The sequence below is a fragment of the Lutra lutra genome, chromosome 5 (genome assembly GCF_902655055.1).
Source record: "Lutra lutra chromosome 5, mLutLut1.2, whole genome shotgun sequence".
Lineage (NCBI taxonomy): Eukaryota > Metazoa > Chordata > Mammalia > Carnivora > Mustelidae > Lutra > Lutra lutra.
In genome coordinates, this window is record NC_062282.1 from 156,053,612 (window position 1) to 156,071,813 (window position 18,202).

Consider the following 18,202-nt stretch of genomic DNA (forward strand, 5'->3'; position numbering starts at 1 on the left):
CAGACAACAAAGAGAATAAAAGGTATCCAAATTGACAAGGAAGAAGTCAAACTCTCTCTCTTCACAGATGACATGATACTTTATATGAAAAACCCACAAGACTCCACCCCAAACTACTAGAACTCTTACAGCAATTCAGCAATGTGGCTGGATACAAAGTCAATGTACAGAAATCAGTGGCTTTCTTATACACTAACAATGAAAATACAGAAAGGGAAATTAGAGAATCGATTCCATTTACTATAGAACCAAGATCCATAAGATACCTGGGAATAAACCTAACCAAAAAGGTAAAGGATCTGTACTCGAGGAACTACAGAACACTCATGTAATAAATTAAAGAAGACACAAAAAGATGGAAGACCATTCCATGCTCTTGGATCGGAAGAATAAACATTGTTAAAATGTCTCTACTGCCTAGAGCAATCTATACTTTTAATGCCACTCCAATCAAATTTCCACCAGTATTTTTCAAAGAGCTGGAGCAAATAATCCAAAAATTTGTATGGAATCAGAAGAGACCACGAATCGCTAAGGAAATGTTGATAAACAAAAATAAAACTGGCAGCATCACGTTACCTGATTTCAAACTTTACTACAAAGTGTGATCACCAAGACAGCATGGTACTGGCATAAAAACAGACACATAGACCAGTGGAACAGAGTAGAGAGCCCAGAAATGGACCCTCAACTCTATGGTCAAATAATCTTCAACAAAATAGGAAAAAATACACATTGGAAAAAAAAACTGTCTCTTCAATAAATGCTGCTGGGAAAACTAGACAGCTATATGTAGAGGAATGAAACTCGACCATTCTCTTACACCGAACACAAAGATAAACTCAAAATGGATAAAAGAACTCAACATGAGACAGGAATCCATCAGAATCCTAGAGAGGAACATAGACATTAACCTCTTCAATATCAGCCACAGCAACTTCTTTCAAGATATGTCTCCAAAGACAAAGGAAACAAAAGCGAAAATGAACTTTTGGGACTTCATCAAGATGAAAAGCTTCTGCACAGCAAAGGAAACAGTCAACAAAACAAAGAGGCAACCTACAGAATGGGAGAAAATATTTGCAAATGACAGTACAGACAAAAGTTTGATATCCAGGATCTATAAAGAACTCCTCAAACTCAACACACACAAAACAGACAATCATATCAAAAAATGGGTAGAAGATATGAACAGACACTTCTCCAATGAAGACATACAAATGGCTATCAGACACATGAAAAAAATGTTCATCATCACTAGCCATCAGGGAGATTCATATTAAAACCACATTGAGATACCACCTTACACCAGTTAGAATGGCCAAAATTAGCAAGAGAGGAAACAATATGTGTTAGAGAGGATGTGGAGAAAGGGGAACCCTGTCACACTGTTCGTGGGAATGCAAGTTGGTGTAGCCACTTTGGAGAACAGTGTGCAGATTCCTTCAGAAATTAAAAATAGAGCTTCCCTATGACCCTGCAATTGCACTCCTGGGTCTTTACCCCAAAGATACAGATGTAGTGAAAAGAAAGGCCATCTCTACCCCAAAGGTAATAGCAGCAATGGCCACAGTTGCCAAACTGTGGACAGAACCAAGATGCCCTTCAACAGACGAATGGATAAGGAAGATGTGGTCTATATCCACTATGGAGTATTATGCCTCCATCAGAAAGGATGAATAGCCAACTTTTGTAGCAACATGGACGGGACTGGAAGAGATTATGCTGATTGAAATAAGTCAAGCAGAGAGAGTCAATTATCATATGGTTTTACTTATTCACTTATGCATGAGCATGACAAATAGCATGGAGGAAAAGGGGAGAAGGAGAGGAGAAGGGATTTGAGGGAATTTGGAAGGGGAGGTGAACCATGAGAGAGTATGGACTCTGAAAAACAATCTGAGGATTTTGAAGGGGTGGGGGGTGGGAGGTTGGGGGAACCAGGTGGTGGGTATTGGAGAGGGCACAGTTTGCATGGAGCACTGGGTGTGGTGCTAAAACAATGAATACTGTTATGCTGAAAAGAAATAAATATTTTTAAAAATTGAGCTGCAACAACTATTAAATGAAAAAAGAAATTGTATGGAATCAGAAGAGACCCTGAATGGCCACGGAAATGTTGAAAAAGAAAAACAAAACTGGCGGCATCACGTTACCTGATTTCAAGCTTCACTACAAAATTGTGATCACCAATACAGCATGGTTCTGGCATCAAAACAGACTCATAGGCCAGTGGAAAGAGCGTAAAGAGCCCAGATATGGACCCTCAAGTCTATGGTCAAATAATTTTCAACAAAGCCGGAAAAAATATACAGTGGAAATATGACAGTCTCTTCAATAAATGGTGCTGGGAAAATTGGACAGCTATATGTAGAAGAATGAAACTTGACCGTTCTCTTACAACATACACAAATATAAACTCGAAATGCATAAAAAACTTCAATGTGAGACAGGAATCCATCAGAATCCTAGAGGAGAATATAGGCAGTAACCTCTTTGATATCACCCACAGCAACTTCTTTCAAGATATGGATCCAAAGGCAAAGGAAACAAAAGCGAAAATGAACTTTTGGGACTTCATCAAGATGAAAAGATTCTGCACAGCAAAGGAAACAGTCAACAAAACAAAGAGGCAACCCACGGAATGGAAAAAGATAGTTGCAAATGACAGTACAGACAAAAGTTTGATATCCAGGATCTATAAAGAACTTCTCAAACTCAACACACACAAAACAGATAATCATATCAAAAAATGGGCAGAAGATATGAACAGACACTTCTTCAATGAAAAAAATACAAATGGTTATCAGACACATGAAAAAATGTTCATCATCACTAGCCATCAGGGAGATTCAAGTTAAAACCACATTGAGATACCACCTTACACCAGTTAGAATGGCCAAAATTAGCAAGAGAGGAAACAACATGTGTTGGAGAGGATGTGGAGAAAGGGGAACCCTCTTACACTGTGGTGGGAATGCAATGCAGCCACATTGGAGAACAGTGTTGAGATTCCTCAAGAAATTAAAAGTAGAGCTTCTGTATGACCGTGTAATTGCACTAGTGGGTATTTACCCCAAGGATACAAACTTAGTGACATCTGTACAGACATCTGTACCCCAATGTTTATAGCAGCAATGGCCATGGTCGCCAAACTGTGGAAAGAACCAAGATGCCCTTCAATGGACGAATGGATAAGGAAGATGTGGTCCATATACACTATGGAGTATTATGCCTCCTTAGAAAGGATGAATACACAACTTTTTTATCAACATGGACAGGACTGGAGGAGATTATGCTGAGTGAAATAAGTCAAGCAGAGAGAGTCAATAATCATATGGTTTCACTTATTTGTGGAGCATAACAAATAACATGGAGGACATGGGGAGATGGAGAGGAGAAGGGATTTGGAGGGAAATTGGAGTGGGAGATGAACCATGAGAGACTACAGACTCTGAAAAGCAACCTGAGGATTTTGAAGGGGGTGGTGGTGGGAGTTTCAGGTAGCCAGGTGGTGGGTATTATGGAGGGCATGCCTTGCATGGAGCACTGGATGTGGTGCAAAAACAATGAATTCTGTTACGCTGAATATTAATTTTAAAAAAAGTATAAATGACAAAAACTCAGAATAGATATGGTTAAAGAGCTGATGAGATGAGAGTATACAATTTAGCTGGCAAGGAAATCAGATTATTTCTGTGACACATAACACTTCAATAATTTAATATCAAGTGATGACCTTAATCAAAACATTAAGACTTTAGGAAATGTCTAGAACCTTTAGAATCCTTATAGCATTTACCCAAATGTAACCCAAGATTTATAATTTGTTTAGCAGTACTTCCTGTGTAACTTAGCATACCAAGGAAAACCTAATGAGTTAAAGAGATTTCATTTACAATTTAAATCTTGTCAATATTTGCTAAAATCTTAGAAAGTTTTAAAGCACATGTCTAAATATAATTAGAAATTAAATTAAATTAAACACCTGATAAAGGCAAAATGTGGAAAATGTTTTTTTTTTTCCTGGATATGCAAAGAGGAAACAACTGTTTACATTTTCTTCTTAACAGCTAGTCAGTTAACCTAAGAAAACTTTGTCCTTTTATTAAACAGAGAGAGCAGCTTTCTATATCAGTGTCTTTTTTAAAAATTCATTTCAATCTTAGTCCATCGTGTCCTCACTTAAAATTCTTTTTCTGAAGATTTCCTTTCACAAACCTACAACTTTCCTTTGCCTTTAGGTTTTGTCCCGAGCCATTTCCTTCAAAACAATATTCTCATTTAGGACAAAATTACCTTCTTTTTCTTTAACAAAATGCATTCCCATTCCTTATATCTTTCTTACATATCTCTGACTTTCCCTTATTTCCATCAGTCATAGTTACAGTTAGCAGAATTTTGTACTCTCAGAAACACCTTAACATCTAGTGATGGGTGAGTGTTAACCATTTGTGAACTGTTACAACAGAATTCTTTAGATGGCAAATTTATGAATCAGTTAGGCACAAAACATGTTTACCAATAGATTTAAATATCCTTAGTTTCTTTGCAGTAGGGAGTCAAAGTCACAAACTTATGTCCAGTAACAATGCTTTAGCATTTTATTCCATTTGGAAAAGACCTAGATGTCCACAATTTAATTCCATTTGTCATCCAACCAAAACTTTAAAATTACAGGTTACCAAAGACTTTGAAAACTATATTAACAATTACCCATGAAAACTCTGAGATAATTAACCATCAGTTTAGTCATCACTTTGCTAACAAATTTCAACAGATAATGAGCTTATCTGACCTTCAGTAAACCTTGATAGAATAAAAGTTTCACATTTACCACTGATAATTTAAAAAGACACATCTGTCTGAACTAAACCAACAAACTCAGTTTAGGTGCAGAAATATGTTCCACCAGGATCTTCCCCATGGTCAGTTTTCACCAGGGACACGTGGGGAAATCTGGAGTGGGTGGTATTAGGTCCTGTGGGTGCTCTTCTTGCTCCTTGACAGTGGTGCCTGAGGCACTGAGGATGGTCTAGAAGCCAGTAATGAAGGACGCACCCAAGGTGGTGCAGAAACAGGAAAAAGGGAGATGGGGAGGCAGAAGAGACAAAGTGCTTCTAGAGGGCAAAGAAAGGGTTCCCAGTTCAGATGATCATCAGCTCCAGAGGAGCAGGTCCCATGTTTTTCCATGCCAACAAGGCGTCATGTTATTGGGCCAGAGAAGACAGGGAATTTCCCCCAAAACAAAAGGAGTTTCAGCAGCTGCTTAGAAATATTCCTTAAAGTCTCCATCTTGAATTAGACTAACCCCAGTTGGCTCCAGTTATAGCCATTAACCTGGAAAATGAGGGAGGAAGAAACCCCACATCTTTTGGGAGGAACAGAGATAAAGTCAGAGTCCTCTTTGCTAGGGATGGCCTGTGTATCCTCCAGCAACCTGGGTTTACTAGGAGAAGGCTTTTTTTTTTTTTTTTTTTTTTTTTTTTTTTTTTTTTTTACATAATTATCATCCAATGTGTCAGGAGGGAGTTTACTGGCTGACCCATTTGGGCAAACTCATTCTGTAAAAGCCCTTAGGTCAGGGTCCTGGTGTAGAGCAATGGAGGCCTAGTTATGAGCAATGAAGGTATCCTAGATCCATTTGCCCCATTTCCTTCAGAGATCTAACTGATAGATCCCACTGGGCCATGCAGTTACAAGAGCTCAGTTCTTTCCTAAGTTTTGCAATCCAAATTATTTACAGTGGGTTAAAAGGCACCCCAAAGTAGAGTCCTTGGGAATTGAAGAAGCCTACTGAGGCCATTTTCCCAGAAAAGTAAAGACGTTCTATTACCAAATCCCCCCCACCCCGACTCCTGGGTGGCATCCCATGCAGGATATGTCAGAGGTTCCCATGTGTCAAAAGTGACCAGAGGTGTCCCTCAACAAAACATTGATACTGATCACGATCCTGCCTTCTCCGGGAAGACATTCCTGCCGTAAAAGGCCCTGGAGGGGAGCTGGCGCCTCTACCATTCCTCATTGCCTCCTAGGCTGCTGATGGGTGCCTGGTGAATGGACTGAAATACCGTGCCATGCCATGCCATTGTCTGTCCTGAAGACTGCATACTGTTTTGCCATTTTTAACCCATGGAAAATACAAGTTTTACAAGGGGAAATTACCAAATTTTGTGGCTTTAAGTAGTTTGTAGAAGACACTGCCAAGAAACAGTAAAGGCTGAAATCCATCATGGTCTATGTGACATTCCAACAAACGTGGTCTTTACAGCCAATTTCCCTAGGAAACGGTCCCTGGTTGCATTTTAATTCAGTTTCAGCTGGCTCCCAGTAGAGGTCCTGTGGCCAGAAGTGGCTAAGCCAGGGATGTGGAGGGGATAGCATTAGATCAATCAGGAGGAAACCTCACACAGGAGTCTTAAGATTGGCAGCCATCCTGAGGAGTTATGTGGTTGTGCTGTGCCCAAGACAGATAACTTAATAGAAGAACAGGAATAAAGAAAGAGCATCAAGTTTCTGGGTCTCATTACCATTCAGACCAAGGTACTAACTTCCAGCCAAAAGGCAGAATTTCTCCTCCCCATAGAGTAGCCATGGGCTAAAGGATTACAGCCTGAGCAATCGATATGCAAGTATTCCAGTAAGACCATACTCCTTGAAAGGCCCCTGAAATGAGACTAAAAGAAGAGGAGAAAAAGTACTCACCAATTTTGCACAAATGTAAAGACTCACAGTCCCACGTTCAGGTGCCAAACAATGAAGTTTTAGAATATAAGTGAGGCCCAGAGCCGATGACCAAGAAAGAATTCTTGAGACTTCTTTGGTGCAAAGTGGTGGTTTATTAAAGCATGGGGACAGGACCCATGGGCAGAAAGAGCTGCTGCTCCCCTGTCTGCCATTCCAGAAAACACCTGGGTGCTTCTTAGCCTTAGCTAGTCCGAATGAACACCACACTGGCACCCTTAGGCCCTTAGACCCTATGGGATCACCATGGAAGCAGGTTAGGGGCACTTGGACTCCATAGTCTTCTAGGGACCCTAAGGGTGCCCAAACACGGAGCCACAGAATCAGTCCGCCCAACAAGCCAGGTCAAACTGCACATTCATGCACACATTCACACTGAAGTTATTACAGTTCCTCCCTTCCAGGAGGCCCTGACCTATGGAATTCCTTCTGGAAATTCCTTCCTGACCCCCTTAATGGGGGGGGGGGGGTTCCTGACATGAAGGACCTCCGCCCAGGAGGCCCAACCTGTCTCTGGGAGGTGATCAGTCTCCCCTTCCACCCTCACAGGTGGGGCTGACTGGGTCCTGGGGCCCCAGGTCTTACCAGAATCTGACTTTGGGACAGGTCCTCACCTGCGAAGTCTCCTTTGAATCCGGGTGGGAACAGCAGGGAGGGCTGGCCTGAGGAGATTGGGCTGGAGACTGCCAGAAATCAGGCAGGCGCTCCTTCTCCCTTACAATCACTCCTTCCATCACTGCCCCACCATTGCCCCAAACTGGTGGCAACAATGGGCCAGTGTGGTGGGTTTCCCGGTCAGGGAACCAAATGTTGCGTAACATGACTGGATCCTGGCGGAAGAACTAAGTGGCGCTCAGAGACTTTGGAGGATCGGAGGTTTATTTAACACCAGTGGGCTCAGACTAGGTTGTTCCTACCCCACTTCCCACGTGGGCCAAAAGTACCAAGTATGCGGAAGTAGAGAAGGGTATAAATTCCCCTCCCTACTTGTGCTCAGGGCTCAGACCTTTGGAGAGCAACCTAGTCTGAGCCCACTGGTGTTCTCAGTGGATGCTCAGATGAGGTTGTTCTCCGAAGTCCTGATCTTTGAGCAGGAGTAGGGAGGGGGATTTATACCCTTCTCTACTTCCGCATACTTGGTACTTTTTGTGCACGTGGGAAGTGGGGTAGGAAAGAAGAACCTGGAAGGGCTTTGAGACAGAGACTGGAACTCCCTTGCTGGTTTGGTCAGCCATCTTAGAGTAGTTTTTCCCTATCATTGTTAGGAGTGAGTAATGTATAGAATTGTTGACTCATGATATTGTACACCTGAAAATAATATGACATTGTATGTTAGTGATACTTTAATGAAAACGTCATACACCTGTTACAGTAATAAAAGAGATTCAGTTGCATTTGAAACAACAACAAGAAAAAAGAATAAAATATCTAGGAATAAATTTAACTAAGAAGATGGAAGACATGTGCACTGAAAACTCCAAGACAGTGATGTAAAAAAGTGAAGAAAACACAAAGTTAACACATTCTGTATTCATAGGTTGAAAGAATTGATATTGTAAAAAAATGTCTATACCACCTTAGCAATCCACAGGTTCAATTCAAATCCCTCATTTTTCGCAGAATAGTGTTCTATGCTTAGATTTGTATGGAACCCCAAAAGAACCTGAGCAGTCAAAGCAATCTTGATAGAGGACAAACCGCAGGTGTCATGCTTCCTGATTTCAAACTATAACAATCAAAACAGCACAGTATTGGCATAACAGAAGACACATAGACAAATGGAACATACAGAGTACCCTGAAATAAACACAATACATGGTGAATGGTCAATTTATTTACGAAAAAGGACAGAATATGCAGTGGGTTAAATGCAGTCTTCTTAATATGTGGTATTGTGTAAGAAGGACAACCGCATGCAAAAGAAAACTAGATTATTATCTTGTACTATACAGAAAAACTAAACCAAAATGGATCAAATACTTCAGTTTAGACCTGAAACTTAAAAGTGAGTGGAAATATCAAAAAATACAAGGTCATTTTACAAAAGTGTTTCCACAGTCCACCAATGAAAAGTTGGAATTTCAATTAAGAAAAATACAATAACACTGAATAAATAAAATGCTTAGGTATAAACAACAAATTATGAGCAGGAGTTATACACCAAAAACTATAAAGCACATGAAAGAAATAAAAGAAGATTCAAATCAATGGAAATCCAAATTGTGTTCATAGAGGAAAATAATAATGTGATGAAGTCAATATTTTTTTCCAGTTAGATATATAGATACTACAGTCCTCATAAAAATTCCACCAATCTTTGTTCATAAGTATAGACAATCTAATTCTAAAATTATATGGATGGGGCACCTGGCTGGCTCAATAGGTTAAGTGTCTGACTCTTGATTTTGGCTCAGATCATGATCTCAGGGTCATGAGATCAAGTCCCAATCGGGTTCTGCATTAAGCACAAAAGAGTCTGCTTAAGAATTTCTCTGTCTTGTGGCACCTGGGTAGCTCAGTGGGTTAGGCCTCTGCCTCTGGCTCAGGTCATCATCTCAGGGTCCTGGGATCATGACCCTGCATAGGGCTCTCTGCTTAGCAGGGAGCCTACATCCCCCTCTATCTCTGCCTGCCTCTCTGCCTATTTGAGATCTCTCTCTGTCAAATAAATAAATAAAATATTAGAAAAAAATTTCTCCCTCTCCCTCTGCCCCACCCCCTGCCACATTCTCTCTCTCTCTAAAAATTAATTAATTAATTAATTAAAATAAAAGAATATCATCAAGGCAAGGGAAAAAAATGGACAAAACAGTTATTAAAATATAATGGGGACACCTGGGTGGCTCAGTTGGTTAAGCAGCTGCCTTCCACTCAGGTCATGATCCTAGCATCCTGGGATCGAGTCCCACATCAGGCTCCTTGCTCGGTGGGGAACCTGCTTCTCCCTCTGCCTCTGCCTGCCACTCTGCCTTTCTGTGCTCTCTCTCTCTGACAAATAAATAACATCTTCAAAAAAATAATGAAGTTTGAAGGCTCATCCTTATTTTTATCCTATTCTAAGACTTACTAGAAAAATTCCATAATAGGGATATTTTGACATTGGATAAAGGATAGATTTACATAAAAGTGGGAGAGAGTACAGAGTGCAGAAATTGACCTAAGTATGATCACATTGGTCTTGACAACTTTCTAAAGGAAGTCAATGCAGAAAGAGATTTCTTTTCAAGAATATTGCCAGAACATCCGAATGCCAATATAGGATGGGGGGTGGGCAGAGAGGAGAATGAGCAAATTAGCCTTGACTGAGTCCAGCCTCTGTATCTAGGTGGTCAAGAAGACTGTTCTCTTGCGCTTCCAAGAGTCACAGAAACGAAGTCCAAAAAACATTGTGCAGGAGGAATATTCAAATAGATTAATCCTTCAATTCTTTATTTTATGCACAAGGACATGAGGTCCAGGGTGTTGGTATGAATGCCTGGTCTGTGATGGAGCTGAGCCAAAGTCTGGGGCTAGTGGGAAAGAAAGTAAGAGACAGCTGCTGTTGGGGTAGCCAGCAGGCCTCTTGATCCTGCATTAATTGGTGGACCGAACATGTGGAGAGCAGAGAAGGAGACCAGTTTCATCTGAACTCCCACATGTCCTCCACAGCTGGGTCTCCCTCATTTTGCTCTTTAATTACAAGTCCTAGGATACTCTTCATCCTTAATTGAAGTATAGTTGACTCACAATGCTACATGAGTTTCAGGCATACAATATAGTGAGTGGGCAGTTCTTCAGCTCATGCTGTGCTCACCACAAGTGTCATCACATGTGCAACCATACAACCCAACGGTGTCAGAGCCAGAGTGGCCATAGTCCCTAAACAGCACCTTCTGTCAATCCTGGGACACTAGTGACAAGAGACACATGTGCCTCCTCTGCACTACGGAGTTGGCCTTGGGTAGTCTTCTTCATGTTCTGCCCACATTTCGATTGTCTGCTTCTTCCCACTGGCCTCTGAGAATACCGAGGGTAGGACCTCCATTACTGTGGAGGGGCTGAGGGCCACAGTCACATACTGGTTCATGAAATGAAGGCCAATGTGGTAGGCTCAAAGGAGTATCCACCTGGATAGGAAACATTTTACTCTGCCAGCCAGGACACCTATCGTGCAACAGACAGCCTGAATGTCTTAGTCTTCAGCTAATGATAGCAGAAGCACAGTGCTAACATTTGCTTTTCCGGGCTTCTTGACTCATTTCAATTCCTTCTCAGATAGCACACTCACTTTCCTATCACTGAGTTAATGGGACTATTCACTGTATGTTTACGTCTGAAAATGTCACTCAATAGGAGGTAATGTCATGTCTTTGGGATAGCCAACTTTTTGATCCTCTGGGGTTGGCAAAAACCAAAATGCAGAAAATGTCTATTGAGACCATGGATCATAAAACATCTCTTTGGTCAAATCCAGCGATGTAATTCAACCACCACTGTTTGTTTTTTGTTTTTTGTTTTTAATATTTTATTTATTTTTTTGACTGAGAGAGAGAACACAAGCAGGGGGAGTGGGAGAGAGAGAAGAAGGCTTCTCATGGAGCAGGAAGCTCCATGTGGGAGTCCATCCCAGGACCCTTGGATCATGACCTGAGCCAAAGGCAGACACTAAATGACGGAGCCACCCAGGCACACTTTAACCACTGTTACAGCATACACAGAGAAGTTCCACTGCTCTAAAAGGCCTCTGTGCTCCACCTAGTCATTCTCACTCCCACCCCTCCCTTGGGAACCACTGATCTTTCTATGGACTATCTATACTTTTACTCTCTTCAGAAAGTTACATGGTTGAGTCATTCCTATCCAGATTGGTTTCTTTCACCTGGTAATATTCATGGACATTTCTTCCATGTCTTTTCACATCAGCTGCCAAGTGATGGGCCTTCTGAATGCTGAGTGATCTGTGGAGGTGCTCCAGAGTGCTAGTCTGTGGTGACACTTCTGAACCTCAGGGATGCTACAGTTTTCCACGGAGACACACAGGTGACCATGCAATGAATGAGAATGGAATTGACATTGGGCCTCTCATTGGCAACAAGGCATGCTTGGAGGAGATATTTCACAGATTTCTAAGAGAAAATGACGTTGTATCCAGAATCCTATACTCAGGTAAAAAATTTATTGAGAATGATCCCAAAATAAAGGCATTAATTGGAAATACAAGGACTTGAAATGTTTGCCACCCAGAGAACTTTGTGTTTTTCTCTTTGTTTGGGAATAGACTCAATGTAAATGAACAAGGTATCCAAGAAGCAGCAGCATCACCAAGGTAATGGATGGGTGTAAATGAGGCTGTGCTCCAAGCTGGGACACTAGTCCGAGTAAGAGTAGAGGAGTTTCACTGGACACTTTCATAGAGGAAATGTATTCCAGATTAATGTCATGGCTATTAAGCTTTAACAGCTGAGGGCTAAGGAAATGGCATCCTATATTATTATGACAAAATGACATGATGCCATTCTCTTTCCCTTTCTATATTTCTCCCAGACTTCTTTAATTATCTTCTCCCTGAGCTACTCAGATTTGGTGACACAGGTTTGTCTCTTCCCCTGTGTGAGTCCAGTCACTTTACTTGAGTTTTGGTGGACAACAAGATCATAATCACTGAATCATAAGCATAAACCAAAATCATGATCACATTATAACTTTTAAAAACTGTCAGGTGTGCTCAACATGTTGACAAGTAGAGAAGAGAAAAAAATACTCTAAGGAAAATAGGATCATTGGCCAATACTTCCTAAGAGTGAGGAGGTAAGACATATTGCCAGGCTTGTCCAGAAAGCACAATTTAATTTATTACTTAAAACTTTAACAGAAACCAAAGGAAGACCTAAAACCATAAACAACTGGCAGAAATTCTGAGTGTGGAAACTCAATGTCAGCTAAGTTCTTGGTCCTTCATTAATAAGTGATTTGTACTTAAGAGAGACAGAGGCAAAGCCACAAATAGCTAAAAGTGGTTATAGGGGCATAGGGCTTGGATGGGGGAATAGGGCTTGGATAGGGGTGAGAGGATTTTACAGTTAATTTTATAATCTCCTGTATTGTCATGGTTCACCACATACTTTTGCTATTCTGTTTTATAAAAATGGACTAAATTTCATTCAACATGCCTTATATCCCCACTTTATGCAAGGAAGTAGGAGCTTGGATTGCTGAGCTGTAGGAAGAACCACCTTGCACCCACTCTGGCACTTTGGAAGGCAGGTATTAACTCCAGAGCCTGAGATTCCCAGGGGAACCCAGGGGCCATGGTAAAGAAGGCAGGATTATGTCAGGTTTCCAGTCTCCCTTTCAGGGGAGGGTTCACATGCTACTGTCATTTGCCTTCCCTCCCATTCCTGAGCACTCCCCCACTCTCTTTTGAGCCTTACTTATTTTCCTGCCTTTTCTCCTAAAACCTAGAGCCACAAACTGGATAAGTCTGTGTGGCCTGGCCTGGAAGCAATGGTTTGTGAGTGTTGGCAGAGGCTGGTGCTCCAGTAGAAAGCAGGGAAGACATATCCAGGGGCCAGGAGGGTCAGGGTGGGATTGGGGAGGATGCAGCTCCTTCTGGCTGTGTCCATGCAAGCCTGAGTGTCAAAGGGAAAAGGTCACTCACAACTGGGAGTTCTGTAGGGAACCCCTGGTTGGGGGCAGGGCAGGCAGAAGGAATGTGTGTGTGGGGGGGGGGGAGCGCAGACCAAGGGTGGGTGATCAGGGATGGGAGGGGGCGGGCAGCGGACAGGGTGGGAGGCCAGGTCTGGGGTCCTCTGTCCTGGGCTGGGGAGAACAGGTGGACCAGATGGGGTAGGGTGGGTGGGTAGACAGTGGTGCAGGCTGGGTCTGGGGTATGCGGTCCCGGCAGGGAGGAAGGGGTGACCAGGGTACAGGATGCGGCCAGGAGGCCGGCCCTCCTCAAGGCAGCTCCATGCTCCAGGATCCATGCGCGGGGCTGGGCTGGGAGAAGATGGACTCCAGACCCCCTCATGCATCCCCTTCTGCCTCCTGGGCCTCCAGGTACCCCAATACCACACCCTGTGTGTCAGCTGCGCTGAGGCTCCATCCTTCCTGCGGCCCCACCTGCGAGGGAGCTCCCCGCGCTGCTGTCAGACCCTCCTCCCTTCCTTCTCCAGTCCCTCTCCATAGCTCTCCACCCCAGTCCTTCACCCCTCATTCCCTTTTCCGCCCTTGCATCCCCCTCCATCCCCTTCCTGGTCCTTTCTGCCCCCCTGGGTCCCTCGTCCCTCTCCGTAGTCCTCCACCTGCCTCCTTCCACTTCTTTCCCCCTTCTTCCCTCCTCCATCCCTCCCTCCATCTCCCTGTTCTCCTTCTATCCCCCTCCTGTTCCCTTGCATCCTTATCTGTCTCTCTGTCACCCTTCCATCACCCTGTGTCCCTCCCAGCCCCTTTCTCTCTACTCTCAACCCACCAGTGCCCCCCTTTCAGTGCCCCTCTGTTCTAATCCTCTGCCCCCCTGTGTCCTTCCCCATTTCTCTTTATTCGCCTTCCTTCCCCCCTCTGTCTTCCCTCCACCTCTCTGTGTCCCTCTCCACAGTGTTCCCACTCCCCTGTGTCTTTCCTTGTCCCCTTTTATTCCCCCTCTATCACCCTGTGTCCCCCTTCCTTTCCCCTCTGTCCCTCTCCTGGTTACCTCAACACCCTGAATGTCTCTCCATAGTCCCCCATCCTCTTCCATCTGCCCTTCAGCCCTCCTCTGTCCTCTTCAGCCCCCTCCTTCACCCTGTGTCCTCTTCCTCAGCCTCCTTCCCCCTCAGTCCACTTCCATCCTTCTCCCAGTCCCCTTCAGTACTCTCTGCTCTGTCCTCCTGTGACCTTTCCCATCCTCCTCCATCCTTCCCAGTGCCTTCCATTCCCCCCTCCCCATTCCCCTTTTACCTCCTCCATCCCCCTCCCTCTCAAGGCTCAGTGTTATTACAAGTATTTAAGATCTGTGAATTTTCTCTTCTGCCCTGCACTCTGTGGCAAGATTGCAAGCATCTTATAGGCTGGACTGGGAAAGAGAATGGATCAGATTACCTAGTGGACTCTCCACACAGTGTTGCCAGGTGGGTGTTCACTGTCCCATAATGTTTGCTCTGCTGATTTCTCCTTAAAAAAAAAATCTACCACTCTATGTGCAAAAATGCAAGTTTAAGCTATTTTTTTCATTCAAGACTGCCTCTTGGGCTAAGGAGTGTCCCTGTGAGCCTCATGAGGTCTTCTATCTCTTGATGGCTTCCCTTCTGGACCCATCTGTGTGGTCTCCTGATGTTGTTGGGGACCAGTCCTCACACGCAAATGCTCAGGTTTCTGCCTCAAAAAGCACACAGCCCATCTGTAGGGCGAACTTCATGGTGACCTGCTGGTCCTGGGGTGCAGCTTTTTGCTCTCCTCCTCAACCAGCACTGCCCACTCACCTATGCACAAGTGGATGCTGCTTGCCTCAGGGCTCCCCACCCTCCTCTAGCATAAGGCCTGGACCCCCACCCCAACAAGAGGAAATTGCTGAGAGTCCTGCCTGAGTGTGCAGACACCATACCAAGCCATCAGCTGCCATGCAAATGTCCTACCTAAGTGAGTCCTTTCCCACTTTTATACTCCCCCACACCAAGCTCCTCCTCTAATCGGGCAGTAGGAGGAAGAGACAGGAGAGAAACTGGCTCTTCCTGTCACAACTACAGGGGTGTCACTCAGTTGGAGGAGGGACAAACCAGGGTGGGGAGATTTAAATTCTACAAGGGTCTGGTGATTGTATGTTAGACTAACTGGACCTCTACTCCCCTCGGTGTGACCGGGAGTCAGGATATTTCTTAAGCCCTTCCTTCCTAGGAAGAATTGATGTTCCTTTCCTCTGAACAGAGAGGACATGGCAAAATCCTCATAAATCATACTTAGCAATTTCCTGATGTTGAGCTAGGAGCAGCAAGTCTGACCCTGGACCCTGAGGTATGCATACTGGGGGCCACAACACACTAGTAGCTGCAGCCACAGCAGACCAGAGACAACCAGATGGGGCACCCAGCCCCAGAGTGATTCTCACACACTGCTGGGGAGCAGCCCATTCCTGGGGAGCCCCCAAGTGGGAGCTTCCTGTCACCTCATTCCTGCCAGGGTACTGAGTCTCAGGGTCATTTTCTACCTGGCTACTGAGGGCTGTAATTGCTGTCTATGCCTGCTCATCTGTATCCACAGTTAAAAGTTAGGTTCATGTGTGAGCTTGCATCTTTTTCTTGCAGTTTTTTTCTACCTGGAATTTCAGACTCTCCTGTCTCTTCTTCCTCTCTGAATGATTTTTCAGTCTTTCTCCCATCATACCACAGATTGTCTCTCTATGTCACACACAGAATATGTCCCTGACATCCCCAAAACATGGCAGGAGGGAGAGAATCATGACCGACTCCACACAGAAGAATATGTGCAGCAACAATCTGAAGAGAACCGAGATATTCCTTTTTTAAATCTTCTGCTTTCTTGTGTGATATAATGATGACCTATGCACTGCACAATCATCCCCAGAAACAGACCATCTCTCACAACCTGTATCTCCTTCTCTGTTCCTATTCACTCCAGCTCTCTCCACAGCCCCTGGGATACAAGTTCATGACATTTGGTCTTGACTTTATTCTTGTTTGCATATGCTTACCTAAACAATATATGGTTTCATTTCCATGAAGTTCTATTGAAGGTGTATTTTACTGGTTCTTACTATGCAATCTGCACACGATGCTGAAAGACTCATTCCTGGCTATATAGATAGCTCTGGTTCACTTCCGTCAACTCTGAGCCCCTTAGCTTCTGCCTAAGTTCTCTCTCTGTGGCTTTCTCTCCTCATTCACAATTACAGGGACTGCTGCTAGGAGCAAATGCCCATGTCTCCTTTACAGTTTTGCAGAGTGGCTCTCAGCTCAATTCTGAGGACTGGAAATGCTGGTCTTGAAGTACAGGAACCTGCAGTTTTATAAGATTCAGCCCTATTGTTTCTTCAAGTGATCATATTGATTTCCATTCCCAGCAGCCATGATTCAGAGATTCTGTCAAACTACATTCCCACCAATACCCAGTAGTTTCCAATATTTGAAATATCCCAACTGTATTAATGTATGATATCATGTCATAGTGCACAAATGCATTTGCCTCATCTCTAGTTACTCTGTGGTACTGTCTCTATTTTATTTTCTCATGTTTTTCTGAGAAAGTTCTGTTTCTGTCTTTTGCCAACCTCCATGCTGGGTTGTTTCACCTTTTCTTAATGATTTCTGGAATTTGTTAGTTATAAATGGAAAGTATTCCATTGAGTCATAGCTGACTATATTTGTGCAAATCTCTTCCCTAGATTTGTGAGGATTTTTAAACTTTCTTTACATTTGTTGTCATGAAGAGAAAGTTTCATTTAATGTAGTCAAAGTTATCAATCACACTTGTCCATGTAATTTTTAAAGACTTATTTTAAAGACTTCATTTATTTATTTGACAGAGAGAGAGCCAAAGCAGGGAGATCATCAGGCAGAGGGAGAAGCAGGCTCCCCATTGAGCAGGGAACCTGATGGGGGATTCGATCCCAGGACCCCAGGATCATGACCTGAGCTGAAGACAGACATTTAACCAACTGATCTACAGGCATCTGTGGACATCATGAACAGGCATCCTTGTCCATGTGATTTATACAGCTGTCATCTTTGTATCTTTACATAGGTATCATCTCATTTAAGATGGGAGATCACTTGCTGTGATGAGCACCATATGTTGTAAGAGATGAAACACTAAATTCTACACCTAAAACCCATATTAGTGTGTGTTAACTAGATGGAATTTAAATAAAAACTTGGACAGAAAAAAGAAATCATTCTCTAAGAACAACTATGTTTTCTTTTCCCATCCTCATTTGAAATGTAGATTTAGGTCCTACAACTACTTGTTGTTGTTTATCATCAGTGATGTAAGGAGAGATGCAGGAACCTCTGTCCACATGGGGAACCTGCTTGTCAGCTTAATTTACTAGACAGTTCCTTGTGTACCAGTTGAAACCCCATGCACATCTCTCACACAGCAGAGTTCCACACATGCCTGAATTCCCTACAAGGCTTTGTGTTCCTTCCTGTGTGTCACTTGGTCAATATCTGGGCCAGCATTGAACTGCTTAAAGAGCATAGCATGGAAATAAATCTTACCTGATACAGCAAATTCTCCTATGTTCTTCTTCACAAGAAACTATTTTTTTTTTTTTAATTTTACTCTTGATCATCCATACAAATCTTAGACTCTAGGCTTCTTCCTCCTTCTCTGTGCCCTCCTTCTGTTGTCTTATCAAATTTTGCCAGAGACCTTCCTGGTAATTTAAGTTGTTCATGAAGTGTGACCCCATGACCCTGCAGGTTCATTCATGCCCAAGTATGTCAAAGAGGCAGCCACCAACAGGGCTTCTAAAAATGAGAGAAACAGA